The 24,788-nt window shown below is 42.2% G+C and overlaps 1 long non-coding RNA gene across 4 annotated transcripts in view; it reads right to left on the bottom strand.

Annotated features, from left to right (window-relative positions):
* LOC149119675 (uncharacterized) overlaps positions 1 to 24,788 on the bottom strand; it is a 261,469-nt gene that overhangs the window by 209,590 nt on the left and 27,091 nt on the right. The window lies entirely within an intron of this gene.

The following is a 24,788-nucleotide window of genomic DNA, read 5'->3' as shown; positions in this document are numbered from 1 at the left end:
GAAAGAGAGAGAGAGAGAGAGAGAGAGGTCTTTCATCTGCTGGTTCACTCCCCAATTGGCTGCAATGGCCAGAGCTGTGTCAATCTGAAGCCAGGAGCCTGGAGCCTCCTCTGGATCTCCAATTCAGGTGCAGGGGCCCAAGGACTTGGGCCATCTTCTACTGCTTTCCCAGCCTGGATCAGAAGTGGAGCAGCTGGGAATCAAAATGGCACCCACATGGGATGCCGGCACTGCAGGCAGTGGCCTTATCTGCCATGCCACAGCATCGGCCCCAAGTTTAAGCTTTTTAAAAGTTAATTTTGAGAATTGAAACACAATACTAATAGTGCAGGAATTGGTGAGGGCTTGACTTAAAACTTTCTTTGTACTATGATTTCCTTTGGGGTGTATTTTGTTAAGTGAAACTTGTTAAATTTTTTGTTAACTAAATTTTTTTCTTAAAATACTTTTCTGCAGTGACATGCACAGGTCATCTGCTAAGCAAAAGGTGGCAAAACTGGGTGATTGGAAAGAATTCATTTTAATCATAATGTATTTTGGTGTGAATTTAAATTTAGTAAATCTATGATTTCTCCCTTATATTCTTACAATGAGGCTAAAATAAAGGTCTAATAAAAGATTTAAAAAAAGCAATTAAAAAAAAAAAGTCTTAAGACTCAGGGGCGGCCGGCACCACGGCTCAATAGGCTAATCCTCTGCCTGCGGCACCAGCACACCAGGTTCTAGTCCTAGTAGGGGCGCCAGATTCTGTCCCAGTTGCCCCTCTTCCAGGCCAGATCTCTGCTATGGCCCTGCAGTGGAGGATGGCCCAAGTCCTTGGGCCCTGCACCCGCATGGGAGACCAGGGGAAGTACCTGGCTCTGGGCTTCAGATCAGCATGGTGCTCTGGCCGCAGAGCGCCGGCCACAGCGGCCATTGGGGCGTGAACCAACGGTAAAGGAAGACCTTTCTCTCTGTCTCTCTCTCTTTCTCTCTCTCACTGTCCACTCTGCCTGTCAAAAAAAAAAAAAAAAGACTCAGGGGCAAGCCTTGTTGATTCAGGTCAGAGCAACCCCTTCTCTTCTTCGGTGTGGATCGGCCCTTCGTGTGGGACTGGGAGAAGGCCCTGAGACAACTGATGGATTCTGGCTGGGGCTACACTCCAGTTCTTCCAGAAGGTCTCTTGCTGGAATGGTTTAGGGCTGAGAAATGCACTTTTCTGAAGGAAAAAAGTCCTCTGCCCTTTTGGAGTCCTCACAAGCTGTAAAGCCAGAGGCTCCACTCTTCATACTTCTCATCTTAGCTCCGACAATGTTGGTTGGTCCAACTGGGATTCCTTTTGCTGGGACTGGCCTAACACAAGAGACTAGGAGATGGCCCGTTAGGGTGTCAGCTGAAAACTGCATTCTGTTCTTCCTTCCTTGGAGATTAATTTGTTGGTGAGACTGAGTACAGCTTGGAACAAGGCCATGGGCTCCAGGCTCCATGCCTCAGTGAATTTTTTCTTTACCTCAGATCATAACAAGATCTCTGCTCCTCTAAAGGCTTTCTATAAAGTTTAATTACCCCATTTGCAGACTGGTAGCTTTTTTTATTTTTTTTATTTTTTTTAAACTTTTATTTAATGAATATAAATTTCCAAAGTACAGCTTATGGATTACAATGGCTTCCCCCCCATAACATCCCTCCCACCCGCAACCCTCCCCTTTCCCACTCCCTCTCCCCTTCCATTCACATCAAGATTCATTTTCAATTATCTTTATATACAGAAGATCAGTTTAGCATATATTAAGTAAAGATTTCAACAGTTTGCACCCACATAGAAACATAAAGTGAAAAATACTGTTTGAGTACTAGTTATAGCATTAAATCTCAATGTACAGCACACTAAGGACAGAGATCCTACATGAGGAGTAAGTGCACAGTGACTCCTGTTGTTGACTTAACAAATTGACACTCTTGTTTATGGCATCAGTAATCACCCTGGGCTCTTGTCATGAGCTGCCAAAGCTATGGAGCCCCCTGAGTTCACTCTCTAGCTTAAAAACACCTTTGCTAAGGCTCTCACCACGAAGGCTCATTGTCAAAATCAGGCCTATTAGATAAGACTCAAGGTTAAGAAGCATAGAACAACTATTTTTGCTTATGTGTAAGAACAAAATGACTATATATTTGACCAGGCAGAGGCCCAGTCTAGCATACCACCGGCAAAGGGAATTGATCACTCCATGCGTGTGCTATTCTGACAAATATGTACCCTAAACTACAGGCATGGAAGGCTGAGTGAGAGTGGATGATACGTGTTAATCCCACCCTCACCTTTCTCCCTTCCTTGGGGGCTTCGGTGCAAGTCTGGATAAAACAAGCAGTGAGAGAGTTTTGAGAGATGTCTCATTCCAGCCAGGAGGCAAACCATCTACTTAGAGGTCTCTTTGACCCCTGAGCTTGCAGAAAAAAACCTCATCATTTTCTGCACCACCACCTGGCCTGTTTACAAACCAGAGGATGGAGAAGTTAGCCTAAATGAGTTGTGAAAAGTTCCAGCCTCTCTACTCTGACTTCCTGTCTCAGAACCTTGTCTCTTAACTGGTCTCTTGCCTTTACTTCCCTGCATGTGCCCCAATATGCATTAAATTCTTTTCCAGAGGGTCACAGGGTCCTTGGGTCTATTTAGTGAGCCACCAGGGTTCCTCTTATCTCATTTGACTATTGTTGAAGCCTTTAATCCCTGTGGAGGAGAGTTTTATCAGGTGACCATTGGCCCCATTGTTGTAATTTTGCCCAGGGGCTTCTAGGCAAGAATCTAGGTCCAATAATCTCAAATGCTATTGAATACTTCTTGAGATACCTCCCAACCTGACCCTTCATCCCTGAGGCAAGTTTGACTGATGCCCCACCATTAGACGCTTCCAGTATTGGCTTTTGGTTTTGGGATATAAGGTTATTGTTTTTTTTTTTCAGGGCCTCCAATTTTACTCTCCACAGGTTTTTACAGGAGCTTCCTTGTAGGTCATTACCTTTTATTCTGCTTCCTATAGAATTCTCCTTAGGAATCTCTGGAGGGGTATCCATCTGCTCTGATGGATGTCCTCTCCCATTAAACTTAACATATTGGTGAACAATCTCTTAACAGAAAACTAGACTCAAATTGAATTAGAATCTCAAAAGATGTCTCGTGACATCTCATGCATGAAATTTTGGTTCAGATGTAGCTATGTTAGGTAGGAAGTCAGATATGAGCTTATGTGTGTGTGACAAAGGCCTAAAGAGTTGACATCTAGGTCCAGCATATGCATCTCAAAGTCATCCCAATAACCTGCCAGGTGCAGCCCAGTATCTGCACTTCAAACATCCTACCGATCTTCCAGGGGGTCCTGCCCATCCTTCCTCTAACCAAGCTGACACCAGCCAGGCTTCCTCCTGTCTGATAACTTCAGGGGGAAAACTCAGATAGGAATTTTTCATATTTACATCCAAAAAGTCCTTTGTTCCAGGAGGAGCAGAGGTGGTGAGGTAAGACCGATCCCCTTAAAAAACCCCAGCCTCAACCAGACTGCGTGCTCAGCCCTCTGGCTCTACGCTGAGCCGCCTGCCTGGCCTGGCCAGGTGTACTCTCTCTGTGGGGTCTTAAGCCTAAGGCTGGCCCCTGACCAGCAGGGAACAGTACAAGCACTCCCTGACAAGACAAACAGGAAAGGTAAGGTCGACGGGTCAAGAACACAGCAAGCACCAGTGAGTTCTGTCGAAGCAGGAACTACTTTATTGAGGAAGTGTACAGGCTTATAAGGCTTACAAAAGACATGGGCAGCAGGGGAGCCAATCAGCAAAAAGGTCATGCAGGCGTGGATGGACCACACACAGGGGCATCTTAAGCAAGGTATAGGGATCATGCACTATCCACGTGTCCAGAACTAAAGCGGACCTATCCCTGCTGGTGGTCCGATCTTATGTAGCTTAACTGCAGCAGCCACAGACACACCCCTCGAACATCTGCCAGGTGCCATGTTGTTAGAAATTATTTTAGGCAATGCCCAATACTCTCCACTCAACCATGTAACCCCGCTCTCCCCCAGTCTGAGCGACTGGGCACTCTCTCTCAGGTTCTGTCTGGAGAGGTGCCCATCCGTTCTTACGGATGTCCCTGCCCTAATAAACCTTGCTATTTGTTTTCCACTTACTCTCTGTCTCACGCCTGAATTCTTTCTTGCGCAAAGACAAGGACCCTTGCAGTTCACCAGTGACAGCTAGACATTGGGTTTAAAGGAATATCTCTCTTTTGAATCTAGGAAGATCAATGCCTTTAAAAAATATTGCTTTGTACAACCCAACTAATAGATGGACAAAGGCCTTAAACAGACATTTTTCAAAAGAAGAAATCTAAATGGCCAATAGACACATGAAAAAATGTTCAGGGTCACTAATTGTCAGGGAAATGCAAATCAAAACATCAATGAGGGCCGGCGCCGCGGCTCACTAGGCTAATCCTCCGCCTAGCGGCGCCGGCACACCGGGTTCTAGTCCCGGTTGGGGCGCCGGATTCTGTCCTGGTTGCCCCACTTCCAGGCCAGCTCTCTGCCGTGGCCAGGGAGTGCAGTGGAGGATGGCCCAGGTGCTTGGGCCCTGCACCCCAGGGGAGACCAGGAAAAGCACCTGGCTCCTGGCTCCTGCCATCGGATCAGCGCGGTGCGCCGGCTGCAGCGCGCCGGCCGCGGCGGCCATTGGAGGGTGAACCAACGGCAAAGGAAGACCCTTCTCTCTGTCTCTCTCTCACTGTCCACTCTGCCTGTCCAAAAAAAAAAAAAATCAATGAGATTTCACCTCACCCCAGTTAGAATGGCTCTCATACTGAAATCAACAAACAACAAATGCTGGAGAGGATGTGGGGAAAAGGGAACCTTAATCCACTGCTGGTGGGAATGGAAACTGGTAAAGCCACTATGGAAGACAATATGGAGATACCTCAAAAATCTGAATACAGACCTAGCATATGACCCAGCCATCCCAGTCCTGGGAATTTACCCAAGGAAAATGGAATCAGTAACAAAAGAGCTACCTGCACCTCCATATTTATTGCAGCTCAATTCACAATAGGTAAGAAATGGAATCAACATAAATGCCCATCAACCAAAGACTGGATAAAGAAATTATGGGATATGTACACTATGGACTATTACACAGCAGTTAAAAAATTGAAATCTGGTCATTTGCAACAAAATGAATCAATCTGGAAAACTTCATACTTAATGAAATAACCCAGACCCAAAAGGACAAATACCATATGTTCTCCCTGATCTGTGAGAATTAATAGTGCTCCTAAAATGAAAGCTATAGAAGTGAAATTCACACTTTTAGAAACAACAACTTGAATAGCCCTCGTCCTGACTGTTGAGGGACAGTTTTTTATTTTTATTTATTATTTCCTTTTTTAATTTGTTTTCTTTCTTTTTTTCTTTTCTCATCTTTATGCTATATGTTGAACTCTTTATGTAACACAGAGTTAATTATATGCATACAAAGTCAACTGAAAATAGATCGCAGCAAAAATAAGAGGGGAATAAGAAAGGGAGGAGGTTAGGCCGGCGCCGCGGCTCACTAGGCTAATCCTCCACCTTGCGGCGCCGGCACACCGGGTTCTAGTCCCTCTAGTCCCGGTCGGGGAGCCGGATTCTGTCCCGGTTGCCCCTCTTCCAGGCCAGCCCTCTGCTGCGGCCAGGGAGTGCAGTGGAGGATGGCCCAGGTGCTTGGGCCCTGCACCCCATGGGAGACCAGGATAAGCACCTGGTTCCTGGCTCCTGTCATCGGATCAGCGCGGTGCGCCGGCCGCAGCGCGCCAGCCGCGGCGGCCATTGGAGGGTGAACCAACGGCAAAGGAAGACCTTTCTCTCTGTTTCTCTCTCTCACTGTCCACTCTGCCTGTCAAAAAAAAAAAAAAGAATGAAAAAAAAAAAGAAAGGGAGGAGGTTGTTTATAACTGTAAAGCTGTACAATTCTGCATATAGTCCTACAGACTTACTTCTAAGGGTACAGCTTACTTAAAAATAATTAAAAAGGAGAGAATGTCCAATATGAGAAGCAGTCCACATGGCAGATTCTTAGAATGACATTCACTGTAAATAACACTCTGCCTTCAGAATCAACTCTTAAGCCTTCCTAGTCTGGCTAAAAGGCCTGTGAGAACATTTCAGGCATGGAAAGCCAAGACTCTGTGGCAAAAAATATCCTACACGAAGGATCTCTGTGAGACCCCAGTGGAAAGAAGGGGCCATCAAAGAAGGATGTACTTTTCTCTGAAGGGAGGAAAGAACTTCCACTTTGCTTATGGCCACGTCCAAATACTGATGGAGTCTGTGGTCACAAAAGTCTTCCATAGCCTTGGCAGCTCATGGCAAGAGCCTCGGGTGATCACTGATGTCATAAATAAAAGTGTTAATTGTTAAATGAACAACAGAAGTCACTGTGCACTTACTCCCCAAGTAGGACCCCTGTCCTTAATGAGTTGTACTATGAGAATTAACTGCAAAACTTATTCTCAAACTGTACTTTATATGTTGTGGGGGGGGTACAAACTGTTGAAAACTTTACTTAGCATAGAGTTGGTCTTCTCTATATAAAGTTAAATTAAATATGAACCATAATGAAGAAAGGGATGGGAGAGGGAGTAGGAGGTGGGACGGGAGTTGAGGTGGAAGGGTAGATATGGGGGAAAGAACCACTATATTCCTAAAGTTGTACCTATGAAAAATGCATTCATTAAATAAAAGCTTTAAAATAAATAAATAAAAAATAAGAAATATTGCTTTGTAACTTGCTGAACTTGTTTTGCAACTTGATTTAACAAGTTTCTGGTGAAATAGCAACAGGTAATCAATGCTTGTTATAACCCCCCCCAAGGTGGATTTTCAATCTCTGCTTTAATGCCAGAGCTAGAGTCTTATAAAAAGGGTAGAATTCCATATAAATGTAATTTTTATTTTAATTCAGATAGAGGTATTGTATCGTATTAGCAAGATATTTACTAACATAACTTTTAAAGCAATGAGATAATGGTTAATGAGTTTATAATTTTAAACTTGGCTATTTAAAGTCTTTTGTTATCCAAAGTTTTGTATTCTCCAAATACTAAAAACCAGACTTACTGCTCATGAAGTTAAAACATTGTTGGTTCTATTATGAAATGTGTACTTTTAGGTTCCAAAGAACTTCTTTTTCCTCTGACCTCTATTGTATTCAATACTTTGGGACAGTTCTATAAGCAGATAAAGCCAATACTGTACTACAGGTTCCAACTTAGAAAAAGTATGGTTAATTCAGATTACTAAGAGCAGAAAGTAATTCTAATTGATTGATGGTAATTTAAAAAACAGATATTAAGAAGCTACTACTGAAACTGCTTTACTATCTTGTATGCTATATTATATATGTGTACATATTGTATGTCTACATAGGAAAATTTATTAAGAGCTCTGTTTTAACTGGTTTATAGATAAAATATTGCTCATAAAAGGCCAGCGCCGCAGCTCAATAGGCTAATCCTCCGCCTTGTGGCGCCGGCACACCGGGTTCTAGTCCCGGTCGGGGCGCCGGATTCTGTCCCACTTGCCCCTCTTCCAGGCCAGCTCTCTGCTGTGGCCAGGGAGTGCAGTGGAGGATGGCCCAAGTCCTTGGGCCCTGCACCCCATGGGAGACCAGGATAAGTATCTGGCTCCTGCCATTGGATCAGCATGGTGCGCCGGCCGCAGTGCACCGGCCGCGGCGGCCATTGGAGGGTGAACCAATGGCAAAGGAAGACCTTTCTCTCTGTCTCTCTCTCTCTCTCACTGTCCACTCTGCCTGTCAAAAAAAAATATTGCTCATAAATTTAAACTGCTAAGTTAACTGAAGATACCATTTTTGGTTCATGTGACCTAAATCTCTGTACCAGATGTTTTAAATTTGTTGACATATTTGTACTTGAGTTTCTGGGTCAAACAGGTTACATTTGTGTTAGATATTTAAGTGATTCTTCCAAATACATGACTCTTGAAATTTATAGAAGGCACTGGACCTTTTTTTTAATGTTTCTATAGTTCTTATTTAACAGTTAAGATTGTTTGATAAGTTTTCATTTGAAATTGTTATTGTCAGTAAGCGATCTGGGAAGCTTGACTTGTTCCCTCATTTCTCTATTCTCTTCAAGATAGGAAACTAACTCTATTCTGAAGAACTCTCTAGAATGTACAATTTGAACTTTAGACCTTATAAAAAGATGGCTAACATTTTTCTGTAATAATAGCATAGCCAAAACGAGAGCTTAAATTATGATTTCATAGCTAGATTTACTTTGCTATGGGCATAGTAAACAGGCAAAACCTCCCTTTTCAAACAAAATGAAGGGAGAGAGCTTGACTTAAAATTGCATTGATAAGGTGCTCATCATTTTGATGTTAAAGTGAGGACATAGCTTTCCTCATGGGCATTGTTTACCTCACCAAAAAGCCACTATAAGAACATGCCTGAGACTATAGATTTCTAGTTTAGGTCACCAAAGATTAGGGACAGCTCACCCCCTTGACTTGTATCCTCTTAAAGGTTTCCTCTGTTCTGCTTTAACAAAAACCGGGAAGAAGAGGAAGCTAGGCAGCAGAAGCAATGTAAAGATAAGTGGCAGGCCAATTAATGGCTGCTTTACACAGTGATCTGCCATCAAGGAGACCCAACAGGTAAGTCCATTGCATTGGTTTTCGATATGGAAAGCCAGAGTTTCAGCAGAAGTCAGCTTATGAAGAGCCATGGGTCACTGGAAACAGACCTGCCCTGGAGTTGAAGGACTTCCAGGTTAGAGCCATGGACCTTGTTGGCTCTAAGCTGAAAAGCCCTTCACTGAGCCCAACTTCCAAAGTAACCACCACTGCTGAGAGGACAGTCAAGTAGGGTTGCAACATTGTAAGCAGAACTGTAAATTTCCTTTTAGAGATGCCACCTGCCTTCACTTGGCCAGCTCTCCTCCTAGGCCAGCTAGGTAATGGAAGTCAACAGGGTGCCTTCCCAGAAGAGGTTCACACCTCCTTATGATGTACCCCATGTGAAGAGATAGATCTGTACCTAATATATACCTGGCCAGGCCTAAGTCCACCTGGTTATTATCAGGCCCCTTCTGTCAGTTTCTATTTGACTCTCAATGAGAAAACTTGCTCGCGGTTTAGATACCACCTTGCTTAGGTCCTCTAATGACTCTGTCCTTTGTTTTAGACCCTTTGAGTTTAAACTGCTTGTTAGATTCATTTTCTCCAGACTTGAAACAGTGAAATTCTAGGTGGCCATGCACATGAAACCACAGATGGAAACAGTTTCTGCAAGCTGGCACTGCATCCCCCTCAAGAAGCCACCTCCTGCTGGAACCCTGTCTTGACCCCCATTCCCAACAGCACCCCTTTTCAACATGAAGCAGCCAGAGCCATTATAGCCCAGTCCCCTAAGAGAAGTTAGGGTCCATTCTTCTTGAGGGGGGAATGTGAGGAATTAGATGGGTTAACAGGCAGTCAGAGGGTGGTCCTAGTGGAAATTTGGGATGTAGAGTGCTTGCTTCCCCCAAGGGTTGTCTTTTAGCAAGGTCAAAAGTGCATGGCTGTCCACTCCTTGAATGCTTCCATTTTAACATAAGGATAGCAAGGGAGGGGCCAGCACTGTGGTACAGTAGGTTAATCCTCCGCCTGTGGCACCAGCATCCCATTTGGAAGCTGGTTCATGTCCCAGCTACTCCTCTTCAAATCCAGCTCTCTCCTATAGCCTAGAAAAGCAGTGGAAGACGGCCCAGGTACTTGGGCCCCTGCATCTATGTGGGAAACCCAGAAGAAGCTCTTGGATCCTGACTTCAGCTCAGCTCAGCTCTGGCCATTGCAGCCAATTGGGGAGTGAACCAGCAAGCAGATGGAAGACCTCTCTCTCTCTCTCTCTCTCTCTCTCTCCCCCTTAGGGTTTGTAGCTCTACCTCTCAAATAAATAATAAATAAAACCTTAAAAAAAAGAATACCAAGGGAGTGGCAATTCCATCCTCCTGAGCTCACAGTTTACTATAAACAAGTTATCTATCCCACCCTTCTCATGGTTCTTTGTTTTATCATGAGAAAGCCAGACAGGATAAAGGATTGCAAATCAGGCCTTTTGAGGGGATTTTTCCCTGCCTTGTAACTGAATGTCAGTCAAAATTGTACTTAAAAACTCAACTGCCATGGACCACTTTGGGGTTTTTCATCTCTTGGGAGCCATCAGAAAACTGAGCAGAGTATCAATGGACAATTCACAGGAAAAAGCATAAATGGTAAACATATGCAAAAAAATTTCCAATCACACTATTGTTTTAGACAAAACTAATTAAATAACAATGAAATACCAATTTCCTCCCATCTTATTGGCAAACATATAAATGAGTGATGGAATATAGTGTTGGCAAACATATAAATGAGTTATGGAATACAGTGTTGGTGAGGATGTAGAAAACAAACTCCAATAGACTACTGCTGGGAATGTTACTGGGTACATTTTTCTTAAAAGATAATTTGGGGCCGGCACTGCGGCTCAATAGGCTAATCCTCCACCTGTGGCGCCGGCACACCGGGTTCTAGTCCCGGTCGGGGCGCCGGATTCTGTCCCAGTTGCCCCTCTTCCAGGACAGCTCTCTGCTATGGCCCAGGAGTGCAGTGGAGGATGGCCCAAGTGCTTGGGCTCTGCACCTGCATGGGAGACCGGGAGAAGCACCTGGCTCCTGCCTTCGGATCAGTGCGGTGCACCGGCCACAGTGGCCATTTGAGGGTGAACCAACGGTAAAAGGAAGACCTTTCTCTCTGTCTCTCTCTCTCACTGTCCACTCTGCCTATCAAAAAATAAATAAAAATAAATTTAAAAAAGATAATTTGGTTGTATATTTAACAAAATCTTTTTTTTTTAATTTGTTCTGTTTATTTCAAAGGCAGAGGGACAGAGAGAGAAGGAAGGACAGAGAAAAAGAAATGTTCCACCTGCTGGTTCATTCTCCAAATGGCCCCAGTGGCCAGGGATGGGCCAGGCTGAAGCTAAGAGCCTAGAACTCCAACTGTGTCTCCCATGTAGGTGGCAGGGCCCCAAGTACTTGGGAAATTTTCTGCTACTTTCCCTGGTGAAGGGAGCTGGGTCAGAAACAGAGCAGCTAGGACTTAAACTGGCACTCCAATATGGGATGCCAGTGTCACAGGCACAGTTTAAACCACTGTGCCACAATGCCAGCCTCTCACTAAATCTCTTTTTTTATAAACAGTGATATATTTTAAAAATGGATTATACTAGCTATGAAACATAAATATTAGTTATATTTACAACACAGATGAGTCTTGGAAACTGTGCTAATTTTAATAGCATTAAGTGCCTACATCATACAATATGATGCCTATTTTCTAGGGTTAAAAAACAAGGAACACTACACGATACATTAAGTGGATGTGTACATGAATTAAAACTAAATAATGGGGAAGTATTCCATAATTAGTAAAAAAAAAAAAAGAAAATAATTGGGTATGTTGGGTATGAACTAACAAAACATAAGTAGAATCTGTATGGTGAAAAGTTGATCTACAGATTCAATTTGAACCAATCAAAATCCCAAAAAAAGGCTTTTTACAGATATAAACAAGTTGACTCTAAAGCAATTTTAAAAAGGAATGGACATTCAGCCGGGTGTTTTACAGATGCCAGTCAGGGTGCCCATGTGCTATACTTTGTCTTTGTTCAATGCCCAGCTCCAGCTTCTGACTCCAGAGCTTCCTGCTAATGTAGACCATTTAAGATAGCAGTGATGCTGGTGCCGTGGCTCACTAGGCTAATCCTCCGCCTTGCAGCACCGGCACACCGGGTTCTAGTTCCGGTCGGGGCGCCGGATTCTGTCCTGGTTGCCCCTCTTCCAGGCCAGCTCTCTGCTGTGGCCAGGGAGTGCAGTGGAGGATGGCCCAAGTACTTGGGCCCTGCACCCCATGGGAGACCAGGAGAAGTACCTGGCTCCTGCCATCGGATCAGCGCGGTGCGCCAGCCGCAGCGTGCTGGCCGCGGCGGCCATTGGAGGGTGAACCAACGGCAAAGGAAGACCTTTCTCTCTGTCTCTCTCTCTCTCTCACTATCCACTCTGCCTGTCAAAAAAAAGAAAAAGAAAAAGATAGCAGTGATGTTTCAAGTGGTTTGATTCCCACCACTCTAGTGGGAAATCCTGATTGAACCTCCAGTCCCCAGCCCTGGCATGGTCTTGTCATGGCCACTGCAGGCATCTGGGGAAGTAGACCAATGGATGGCAGCCCTCTCTGTTTGCCTCTCAAATAAATAAACAAAATGAAAAAAGAAGGGTTGTAATATATAAAATTGAAATAGATGATATCAATGGCATAAAGGCAGGGTGTACAAAGCTATAAAGGAGAAGAGTGGCTTTTCATGTTGTTACAGTTAAATTGGTATAAAAGTAGATTATTACAAATGTTATCACATGAAATACAATATCTATAGTAATCATAAGAAAACATCTATATAGAGAGAAGGGATTAAGATGGTGGAGTAGGGAGGGAGTTTGCTACTTCAGTCTAGGAGAAGATCTAAAAAAGTGGAAAGAGTGCAGTCTCAGGGAAGAGTTAGGGAGAAAATGACAGAGGAAACTACACAAATTGGAGGGACACAGTGAACCTATATGGAGGGTGAGGATGCACACAACTCAGGACCCTGTTGGAGAGAGAGGTGAGATCAGATTGCAGTAGCCCAAGCCACTATCCAAAAAGCTGCAGAAAGAGCCTAGAGGGAATCCAGCTTGGGTTCCTGTGGGGGATAGTGTACCCGCCAAACTAGAGGAGAAAAACAAAGCAAGGGCACATTTTCTCCCTCTCTTCCCAATTACCCTACAATGGTATCCTTTGACAAGCTGATAGAGAGCAGGTGCCATTTTAGACATACATAACAGCTGTGCCAGCTCGTGTCTGTGCCCAGCATCCAGCCAAGCAGAGACTCCTGAGTCTGGTGGGGAGAACAGAAGGGGCTGGGTGCTCATGACTGTGGGAAGCTTGTGTGTCAGGACTGTGAAAACATTGAGGCTGCAAGGGAGAACTCAGGGTGTGGCTGGGACAGGAGGAAGTCACTGTGTGAGGGTCCACATGATCAGAGATCCCTAGTTACCAGATGAGAGACATTGCTGGGGAATCCGAGCTTACTCTGAAGACTGCACAGATCCTTTGTGTGGTCCTTGTGGCAGAATAGACAAATAATATACACACTGGGGCTAGCACCCAGGTACTGGTCTCCTTTGAGGAGAGGAGCTCAGCTGACTCTGTGCCAACAGACAAGAAGAAACCTCCCTCTGACAAAAAAAAAGAGAGAGATTTACCATGCCTTAAATGAGTGTGTCACCTCAGACACACCCTTCACCCTGGAGCACTGAACAGAGCTCCTTGGCCACACCCACCACACACCTCTGGGTATTCCCTAAAAGCAGACACTCCACTAATCCACTCAGACATAGTCCAAAGATAAAAGCCACCACAGAAAAAAAAAAGAAAGAAACCAATGAGTATCTCCACAAATGCCGAATAACAAATGAACCAATTCAAGAAACAAGAATAAGGAAGACAACATGATGCCCCCTAAAGAACACAACACTTCAATACAAGATTGTGAAAATGATGAGACTGAAGAAATGCCAGAAATGGAATTCAAAAAATTGATCATAGGATTACTTAGAAGTAATCAGGAGCAAATGCATGAACTAATGAAATCCATACATGACATGAAAGAATATTCCTCCCATGAAATTATGATGTTAAAGATAAATCAAAATGAAATCTTAGAAACAAAGAATTCAACCGAACAAATAAAAAATTCAGTGGAAAGCCTTAACAACAGAATTGGAGAAGCAGAGCAAAGAATATCCAACTTAGAAGACAAAGCACAGGAAATTATATAATCAGACCAAACACAAGAAGAAGAAATTAGAAAACTAAAAAATGGTGTTGGTAATCTACAGGATACTATCAAATGACATGACATATGGGTTCTAGAGTTCCTGAATGTGTGGAAAGACAGAAAGGATTAGAGAGGGATCCCAAGATGGCGGTAAAGCAACAAGACGATCTGAGTCACACGGGGCAAAACAGATAGTTAAAAAGGAAAGAGGATACCCACCAGATATAGAGGCATTGGAAATTCGCAATGGGAAGTCCAGGAGACCAGCAAAGACTACATAGGCCCATACTGAAGGAACAAATAAGAAACAGAAGCGGTGGAGACATGGTGGAGGTGGGGAAAGGGGAGACTGGCGCCAGCCCCCAACGGACAAGGTTAGATGAGAAATCACAGGTCCACAGAGCTGCAGATAGCAGCAGAAGGGGGAGCTTGGCAAATTGCATTTGAAGTTCCACACAGAAAAAAGAGAAAATATAGAGGAACAGAGAGGTCAGGCACCCCCTGCCCATCTACGTTCTTCCCTCCACCCTGCTGGACCTGCAGCTGGCCGGGAGAAGTCATATTGTTTGTTTACATTTTTTTAAAGATTTATTTTTATTTTTTTGAAAGACGGAGTTACAGAGAGAGGTAGAGATGGAGAGAGAGGTCTTCCATCCGCTGGTTCACTCCCCAGATGGCCACAATGGCCAGAGCTTTGCCGATCCAAAGCCAGGATCCAGGATCTTCTTGCAGGTCTCCCATGTGGGTGCAGGGGCCCAAGGACTTGGACCATCTTCTACTGCTTCCCCAGACCATAGCAGAGAACTGGATCAGAAGAGGAGTAGCCGGGACTAGAACGGGCACCCATATGGGATGCCAGCACTTCAGGCCAGGGCGTTAACCTGCTGTGCCACAGCGCCAGCCCTATTTACATTTTTGAATGTAAGCAGCAGACGGCTGCCTCTGACTCCCATGCACATGCCCATCAATTGCTGGGGCCACCTCACCACACCTCTCCACCCAGGAACGAGGACTACAACATTCAGAGTAATGTCTTCACCACCACGCAAACTGTACAATAGAGAAGTCCTGTATATCAAAAACTCGAGCTCCTTCCATCCACCAGTGAGAAGAGAGCCAGGCCCCAGTAGGCAAGGCTCAGTGCACCAGAGCTTGTACCTGCCCCACCACAATTGAACAGTAAGCTGGGCTCCAGTAGGTGGGGCTGTGTGCTACCACTTGCAATGCACAGACACGGCAGCTCATATGAGGGAAACCTCACCACAAGCAAAAAGACACAAATTAAGAGAAAAGCAACCAGACCAAAAAAAAAAGAGAGAGAGAGAGAGAGAGAGAGAGAGAGAGAGAAAATACACAAATGCCAAAAAAAGGGAAAAATCCCAAGTAAGAATAAGGAAGACACTATGAGCCCCCGAAAGGAACACTACAACTCTTCAATAATAGAAAGTGAAGATAAAGAGATCAAAGATATGCCAGAAATGGAATTCAGAAAATTAATCATCAGATTACTTAGAAGCAATCAGAAGCAAATTCATGATCTAAATGAAAAGCACTTCCAAAATAAATGAGATATTAAAGAGAAGTCAGAATGGAATACTACAATTGAAGAATTCAATAGATCAAATAATAACTTCAGTGGAAAGGCATAACAACAGAATAGCTGAGACAGAAGAAAGAATATAAGAGCTAGAAGACAATTTCTGGAAATATTACAGTCAGACCAAATAAAAGAAGAAGAAATTAGAAAATTAAAAAACACGGTTAGAGATCTAAAAGATTCTTTCAAACGACCCAACATATGGATCCTAAGAATTCCAGAAGGCATGGAAAGAGAGAAAGGATTAGAAGCCCTTCTTAATGAAATAATAACAGAAAATGCACCCAATCTAGAGAAAGAAAGAGACATCCAAGTACAGGAAGAACACAGAACTCCCAATAGACACGACCAGAAAAGATCTTCACCACGACACATTGTAGTAAAACTCCCCACAGTAAAACATAAAGAAAAGTTTTTAAATGTGCACAAGAGAAATGCCAAATCACATTTAGAGGAAACTCAATTAGACTCACTGCAGACTTCTCATCAGAAACTACAGGCAAGAAGAGAATGGTGAGATATATTCTAAGTCCTAAGAGAAAAAAAAAAACTGTCAACCCAGAATACTATACCCTGCAAAGCTCTCATTTATGTATGAAGGAGAAATAAATATCTTCCACAACAATCAGAAATTGAAAGAATTTTCAACTATTTGCTGAGCCCTACAAAAGATGCTCAGGGATGTGTTACACATAGAAACACAGAAACAGGAACATTGCTATGAAAGAAGATGAATGCAGAAAATCACTCAGCAAAAGTACAAAAGAAACCCAAAATACAAAATTAGGACTATTTACAGAAATATAGCAGGGCAAGGTCAGTACTTAATAGTCACCCTGAATGTAAATGGTCTCAAATCTCCAATTAAAAGACACAGAATGGATGAATGGATTAAAAAACAAATTTGCTATTTGCTGTCTACAAGAAACACATCTTACCAACAAAGATGCATGCAGACTGAAAGTGAAAGCACGGAAAAAGATAATCCATGCTAACAGAAACCAAAAAAGAGCTAGTATGGCCATCCTAATATCAGACAAAATAGACTTTAACACAAAAACTATTAAAAGAGACAAAGAAGGACACTATATAATGATTAAAGGATCAATTCAACAGGAAGATGTGATTATTATAATGTATATGCACCTAATTGTAGGGCACCTGGCTCTCTAAATGAAATGTTAAAATATTTAAAGGGAGACATAGACTTAAGAACAATAGTAATGGGGGACTTCGATACCTCACTTTCAGCAATGGACAGATCAACCAGATATAAAATCAACAAGGAAACAACAGAGTTAATCAACACTGTAGAACAAATAGACCTAACAGATATCTACAGAGTCTTCCACCCTACAGCCACAGAATACACATTTTTCTCACCAGTGCATCAAACGTTCTCTAGGATTGACCACAAACTTGGCCATAAAGCAAGTCTCAGCAAATTAAAAAAAATTAAAATCATACCATGCATCTTCTCAGACCACAATACAATGAAGCTGTAAATCAGCAACTCAGGAATCTCCAGACAATCTGCAAACACATGGAGACTGAACAATATGCTCCTGAATGAACAGTGGGTCATAGGAGAGATCAAAAAATTTCTGGAAACAAATGAAGACAACACAACATATCAAAACTTATGTGATACAGCAAAAGCAGTGTTAAGAGGACAGTTTATAGCAATTGGTGCCTACATCAAGAAACTGGAAGGGCACCAAATAAATGAACTATCAATGCACCTCAAGGATCTAGAAAAACAGCAGCAAATCAAACCCAAAACTAGTAGGAGAAAAGAAATTACTAAAATTAGAGAAGACAGAATCAGCCCTTAAGGCATCCTGGTCTGGCTGAAAAGCCCATGAGAGCATTTCTGGCATGGAACTCCAAAACACTGGCAAAAAATATTCTTCATGAAGGATCTCTGTGAGTGAGACCCCAGTGGAAAGAAGTGGCCATTAAAGAAGGATATACTTTCCTCTGAAGAGAGGAGAGAATTTCCACTTTGTTTATGGCCTTGCCTAAATACTGCTGGAGTTTGTGGATTAAAAAGGCTTCCATAGCCTAGGCAGCTCATTTCAAGAGCCTTGGAGCCAGCACCGCAGCTCACTAGGCTAATCCTCTGCCTTGCAGCGCCAGCACACCGGGTTCTAGTCCCGGTCGGGGCGCCAGATTCAGTCCCAGTTGCCCCTCTTCCAGGACAGCTCTCTGCTGTGGCCAGGGAGTGCAGTGGAGGATGGCCCAAGTCCTTGGGCCCTGCACCCCATGGGAGACCAGGATAAGTACCTGGCTTCTGCCATCGGATGAGCGTGGTGCGCAGGTCGCAGCGCGCCGGCCGTGGCGGCCATTGGAGGGTGAACCAACGGCAAAAGGAAGACCTTTCTCCCTGTTTCTCTCTCTCACTGTCCACTCTGCCTATCAAAAAAAAAAGAGCCTTGGGTTATCACTGACATCATACATAAGAGTGTTAATTGCTAAGTTAACAACAGGAGTCATTGTGCACTTACTCCCATGCAGGACCTCTGTCTTCAATGAGTTGAAGATATATTGGGGCTAGCACTGTGGCATAGCAGGTAAAGCCATCGCCTGCAGTGCCAGCATCCCAAATGGGTGCCAGTTCAAGTCCCAGCTGCTCCACTTCCATTCCAGCTCTCTACTATGGCCTGGAAAAGCAGTAGAAGATGGCCCAAGTTCTTGGGCCCCTGCACTTGTGTGGGAGACCCAGAAGATGTTCCTGGCTCCTGGCTTTGGATCAGCACAGCTCTGGCTATAGCAGCCATCTGGGGATAGAATCACCAGATGAAATATCTCTCTCTCTCTCTCTCTCTCTCTCTCTCTCTCTCTGCCTCTGCCTATCTGTAACTTTGCCTTTCAAATAAATAAATAAATCTTTAAAAAAATAGAAAAAGAGAGCATCTATAGAATATACATACAAGGAAATGAGAAAGGAATCAAACCACGTCACAACAAAAAACAATCAACTAAATACAGAGTAAGGGAGTAGTGGAGGACATGAGAAGCCCAAGAGCTGTAAAACATACAGAAAAATAAAATACCAAAAGCAAGTCTTCACTATCATTTCATTAAATGTAAATGGATTAAACTCTTCAGACAAGAGGCTTTTTAGGTTGCCATGATATGGATCAACCTTGAAGACATTATGCCAAATGAAATAACTCAGAAATGGACTAATACTGTATAGCTCCACTTATAATGAGGTACCTAGAAAAGTCAAATTCCTAGACAGGAAATAGAATGGTGATTACCAGGGGCTGAGAGGGGAGAATGAGGAGTTACTATTTAATTGGTATAGAGTTTCAGATGTTCTGTTCAAAGTTCTGGAAATGGATAGTAGTGGTGATTGCACGACAGTGTGACTGTACTTACTGCCATTAAATTGGATACTTAAAAGGATAAAAAAGTAAATTTTATTTTGTGTATATTTCACCATAATAAAAAGTGCCAGTAGTAGGAAGAGAAAAAGAGTCAGTGTTACACTCCCATCCACTGCTCTACCTCCCAAATGCATGCAATGGCCAGGGTGCTGAAGCCAGGAGCCTGGCACCCAACTCAGGCCCCCCACATAGTGGCAGGAACCCAACCACTTGAGTTGCCTTGCTTTTCTCATCTGTAACATAGGAATAAAAAACAGCTATTTAACTGAGTTGTTTCAAGAATTGAGTTTATACACATAGAATGCTTAGTACAGTTCTTATGTTAAGTAAGGCAGTCCTCCCTTGTCCCTGGGGGATATGTTCCAAAATCCCTCAGTCTCACTAAATCTTAACTGCATTTTTAATCATACAGTTGCACAAAGTATAGATGTAAAACTAAAACTAAATACACATCAATAGGAGACTGATTGAACATATGACAATATTTTGACATAATGGATTTTAAGTATTTGTTTATTTTTAATATTGATTTATTTGTTTGAAAGGCAGAGTAAGAGAGAGAGAATCTTCTACCTACTGGTTCACTCTCCAAACCAATACCAGCTGGGGCTAGGCCCAGCTGAAGTCAGGAGTCAGGAACTCCACCCCAGTCTTCCATGCAGGTAGCAATGACTCAAACACTTGAGCCATCATCTGATGACTTCCCATGCACATTAGCAGGAATCTGGATCAGAAGTGGAGTTGCTTTGACTAAAACCAGTGCTCTGGGTGCTGGCATTGTTGCATAGTGGGTTAAGCTGCTACCTGCAGCGCCGGCATCCTATATGGGCACCAATTTGAGTCCCAGCTTATCCACTTCCAATTCAGCTCCCTGCTAATGTGCCTGGGAAAGCAGCAGAGGATGGCCCAAGTGCTTGGGTCCCTGCACCCATGTGGGAGACCTGGATGAAGCTTCTGGCTCCTTGGCTTTTGCCTGGCCCAGCCCCGGGCAATTACAGCCATTTCAGGAGTGAACCAGTGGATGGAAGTTCTCTCTCTCTCTCTCTCTCTGTCTCTCTGTCTCTCTCTCTCTAAATCTACCTTTCAAATAAATAAATCTTTTTTTTTAAAAAGAGAGAGAACGCTAATATGAGATGTACTCATCCCAAGCAACAGCTTAATACACTGTACCCCAAAGCCTGTCAAGTTATGTATTTCCTTAAAAAAGAAGATATAGTGACATGGAATTATGTCTCTGGCATATTGTTACATTTTTCAAAGGCAACATGCAGGTCAATACTTAGAGTATTGTATCTATGAAAACACTACATATGCATGCATAAATATGTTTATATATATACATAAACAGAAAAATATTTTGGTGAAAATTCACTAAGCAGTTCATTATGCCTACCTCTTGCAGGGGAATGTGACTATAGGAAGACTAAGAATTACAACATTTAACTTCCGCATTGTTTTAATCTTTACTAGTATATATCTGAAGATTTCTTGTGTAATTTTGATACAAAACATTTGCATAGCTGGAAGGAATTTTTACTAAAAATGTGTTAGATAATGTTCGATTTAATGTAGGTTTGGGATCTCTTTTATGAGTGATCCAGATTACTCTTGTGAAAGCACCCTAAGGATAAGGAATCACGATCACAAAATTACATCTCTCTGACTCCTTGCCCATCTGCTCTGTAGAAGTTATAAATAACCATTCTGAAACTTTTCCTGAATACTTCTGGGAATAAATACTCAGAGGCTATTTCACATGTGCTGTGTAAATGAATCTGCCTTTCTGCCATGTGGCGCCTGCAATTTTCCTCCAGTAAGGATGTCTCCTGTGCCTGTCATCACAGAGAGTGTCTGGTATGTCAACAATGCCCAGGAAGGCTGGGTGGGCTGATGCCTGAGCTGAAGGTGCCAACGCAGTTTGTCAAATCACTGAAGGTAGCACTGTCAACAGCTACTATCCTCAACAATGCAGCTGCCAATATTTCTGCCACCATCACCACCATGGTAGTACCATTCTTTTTCTCATTCTCATGTCCAGTTTATCTAAAAGTCCTATTGAATCAATCTCCAAAATGTATCTCAAATATACCAACTTCTTTCCAAATCCAGTATTATTACTTTGGCCCATGCCTTTCTTATGTTATTGTAAATATCTTACTAATTTACATCTCTTTTAATTCTTGTACCTTTTCAATACATTTTCTAGAATCATAACATGAATGATCCCTTAAAATATAAATAGGTCTTATTTCCCTGCTCAAAACCATTCAATGACTCTCCATAATACACAGACTAAAATTTAGATTTCTTACCATAATTTGCTAGATTGTACATGATGTGGTCTCTGACCAGCTCTAGAGTAGCAGTGGGGAACGTCTGGCCTGTGGGCTGTATAAGGCTCATGAAATCATTTGGTCTGGTTCTGCCAAGGAAACTGCCTATGAGACTCAAAATTCAATAAATCTACAGCAGACTAATTTTTAAGTTGATAATTTTGTATGTCCTATAAATGATGCTACAAATATTCAAATAGCCCTTGGCAGATAAAAAGGTTCCCTACCCCTGCTCCAGAGCTTCATCTTGTACCACTTCTTAATCAATATGGTCCAGCCACACTGGCCTCGTTTCTGTTCCTCAGAAATGCTAAGCTTGTTCCTGCATTAGAGTCCTGCTATCTGCTATTTCTTTGCCTAGAATGTTCTCTCTGTTCTTCATATGGTTGACCTCGTATACTTTGTGTCTTTACCTTAAATGTCACCTCTGCAGACAGCAACCTTCTCTCATCTACCAAACCAAATAGGCATCCACTCATTATATATATATATATATATATATATAGTAAATTTGATATATATATCAAATATATATAGTTCATGATATATAAATATATAAAAATTATATATATTGCATATTATATTATTATATATTATATATAAATGATATGTATCATTTTCTATATCTATAATTATATATAATCCACCCATTTTATATATATATAATTACCCGAGGAAATTTAATAAACATTAATGCCTGGGAAGGTCCCACTCTCAGAGACTCTGATTAATTGCTCTGGGATGTTTCCTGAGCATCAGGATTCTTCAAAGCTCTCTAGATGATTCTGATATGTAGCCAAGGTTGACAACTGCTGCATTAGAGTGAATTCCCAGGGGGATCCTTGATTTCTCATATAAATAGAGCCCTGGGTGGGGCAGGCATTTGGCATAGAGGATAAGATGCCAGTTAAGATACCCACATATGATAACACAGACATTTAATTCTTTTTTGTTTCAGCAAATATAGTTTTGTCAAACTTTGATATCTTTGTCCAACCAATGGTAAAGAATGATATACTAATATAGTCTGAATGATCTGTTATTATTTTCAAATTTACTATATATGAGTGAAATGCACATATTTCCATTTCATTAGTATGTATAGCCCTTGCCTATATTCTCACTGAACTAGGTTCTTTTTACTTGTTGAACTCTTTATTGAGTGGAGCAGTAAGCCTTTGACTACAATGTAAATTTAAAATGTTATTTCAAATATATATAAAGAAAGAGAGAAGAAGGGAAGCATCATTATATTCTTAGAATTGTGGGGCTGGTGCTGTGGTGTAGTGGGTAAGGCCACCGCCTGCAGTGTCAGCACCCCATATGGGTGCCGGTTCTAGTCCCAGCTGCTCAACTTCCAATCCAGCTCTCTGCTGTGACCTGGGAGGGCAGTAGAAGATGGTCCAAGTCCTTGGGCCCATGCACCTTCATGGGAGACCCAGAAAAAGCTCTTGGCTCCTGCCTTCAGATTGGCACAGCTCCAAATGTTGCACCCAATTGGGAAGTGAACCAGGGATGGAAGACCTCTCTCTCTCTCTCTCTCTCTCTCTACCTCTACCTCTACCTCTGCCTCTCTGTAACTCTTTCAAACAAATAAATAAATCTTTAAAAAAAAGAATTATACCTATGAACTACATTGAATCTGTTCTTTTTGTATTAGCGTATTAACATGAGAATTTTAAAGACACCCACATATCACATTGGAATGCCTGGTTCAATACTTGGCTCTGCGATCCAACATGGGAAGCGAGATACACAGCAGACTCATAGAATGGCAGATGTCCTAAACAGCACTCTGGCCTCAGAATCAGCCCTAAAGGCGCTCGGATCTGGCTGAAAAGCCCATGAGAGTATTTCAGGCATGGAAAGCCAAGACACTCTGGAAAAAAAAAAAAACCTAAATGAAAGATCTCCACGAGTGAGATCCCAGTGGAAAGAATAGGTCATCAAAGAAGGAGGTACCTTTCTCTGAAGGGAGGAAAGTACTTCCACTTTGACTACGACCTTGTCTAAATATGATCAGAGTTGGTGAACTCAAAAGTCTTCCACGGCCTTGGCAACTCTTGACAAGAGCCTAGGGTGATTACTGAGGCCATAAACAAGAGTGTCAATTTGTGAAGTCAACAACAGGAGTCACTGTGCACTTACTCCTCATGTAGGATCTTTGTCCTTAGTGTGCTGTACATTGAGATTTAATGCTATAACTAGTACTCAAACAGTATTTTTCACTTTATGTTTCTGTGTGGGAGCAAACTGTTAAAATCTTTACTTAATGTATGCTAAACTGATCTCCTGTATATAAAGAGAAAAGAAAATGAATCTTGATGTGAATGGAAGGGGAGAGGGAATGGGAAAGGGGAGGGTTGTGGGTGGGAGGGAAGTTATATGGGGGAAGCCATTGTAATCCATAAGCTGTACTTTGGAAATTTATATTCATTAAATAAAAGTTAAAAAAAAATTTTGAATCTTAAAAAAAAAAATTTCAAGCCCTTTCAGTTCTCCCTGAATTATGATAAACAACAACTTTAGCCTCAAGCTGGGATCCTTGGTGTATAGACGTGCCATTACCCACTAATACTGAAATATTAATAATATTTTTATCAAATCCAAGATCTTTAATATATATTTCATTATCATATTAACTAAGTTCAGTCATATTTTAAACTGTATTATGTGTTTGTTGTCACCAGAGGGCCATCAGATAAGGCAAATCAAAGAGGAAGAAAGGGAGAAAATTTTCAAACTTTCAGAGAATCCATCTATTCCCTGAGTTACTACCACTTTGATGAGTACAAATCCAAATTTTCTATCTCCAGCATTGCTTACTTTTGAAATCTCCAGCCCTGTGTATTCAAGTGCATCTGCAGAATTTTTTCTTGATTATCTATGACTTTACATTTAACCAAACACTAAAATCAAACACATGCTTCCTCAAGCTATATTCCCTTTCTGAGTGCTGTTTTGTTCATGATGTTTTTATTTTTCTAGTCTCCCAAATGGGAAACTCCACAGTCCCATCGCTTTTTCTGTTGTGTACCCTCCCTCCACATTTCAAGCTGATTTTACTTGCCAAGAATTTCTCACATCTACCTCTTTTCCTTTATGCCTGTTTCCATGGCCTAAGTCCAGACCCACAGGACTTCTCACCTGGATTACTGTAATAGTCTTCTAAACGGATCTCTCTGACCCAGTTTGAGGTCATCCACTCTTTCTTTAACCATTGCTACCACACTGAGTTTTTAAAACAAAATTCTGATCATAATCATGGCAGTCCACTGCTTAAAACCCTTCAGTGGCTTCATAAAAAATACATAAAATACAAGTATCTCTTCAGGGACCTTTAAGAGCTGTTCTTGCCTACTTCTTCAAAGCCATTTTTCACAGACCCTTCTCTTGTTCACTAAGAGCTGATGTTTCTGAACTTTCAGTTCTCCCATCTGTGCCTTTGCAATTGCTATTTCCTCTGCCTACAATGCCCTTTTTCCTCTTTTTTTAATATGGTTGAGCTATTCAGTATTCAAGATTCAGGTAAAGACTGCCCTTCTC

Source organism: Oryctolagus cuniculus, chromosome X, assembly GCF_051225735.1.
Source record: "Oryctolagus cuniculus isolate XC-2025 breed Fujian yellow rabbit chromosome X, ASM5122573v1, whole genome shotgun sequence".
Taxonomy (NCBI): domain Eukaryota; kingdom Metazoa; phylum Chordata; class Mammalia; order Lagomorpha; family Leporidae; genus Oryctolagus; species Oryctolagus cuniculus.
The sequence above is the reverse complement of the archived record's forward strand: the minus strand, read 5'-3'. Positions and strand labels throughout refer to the sequence as shown.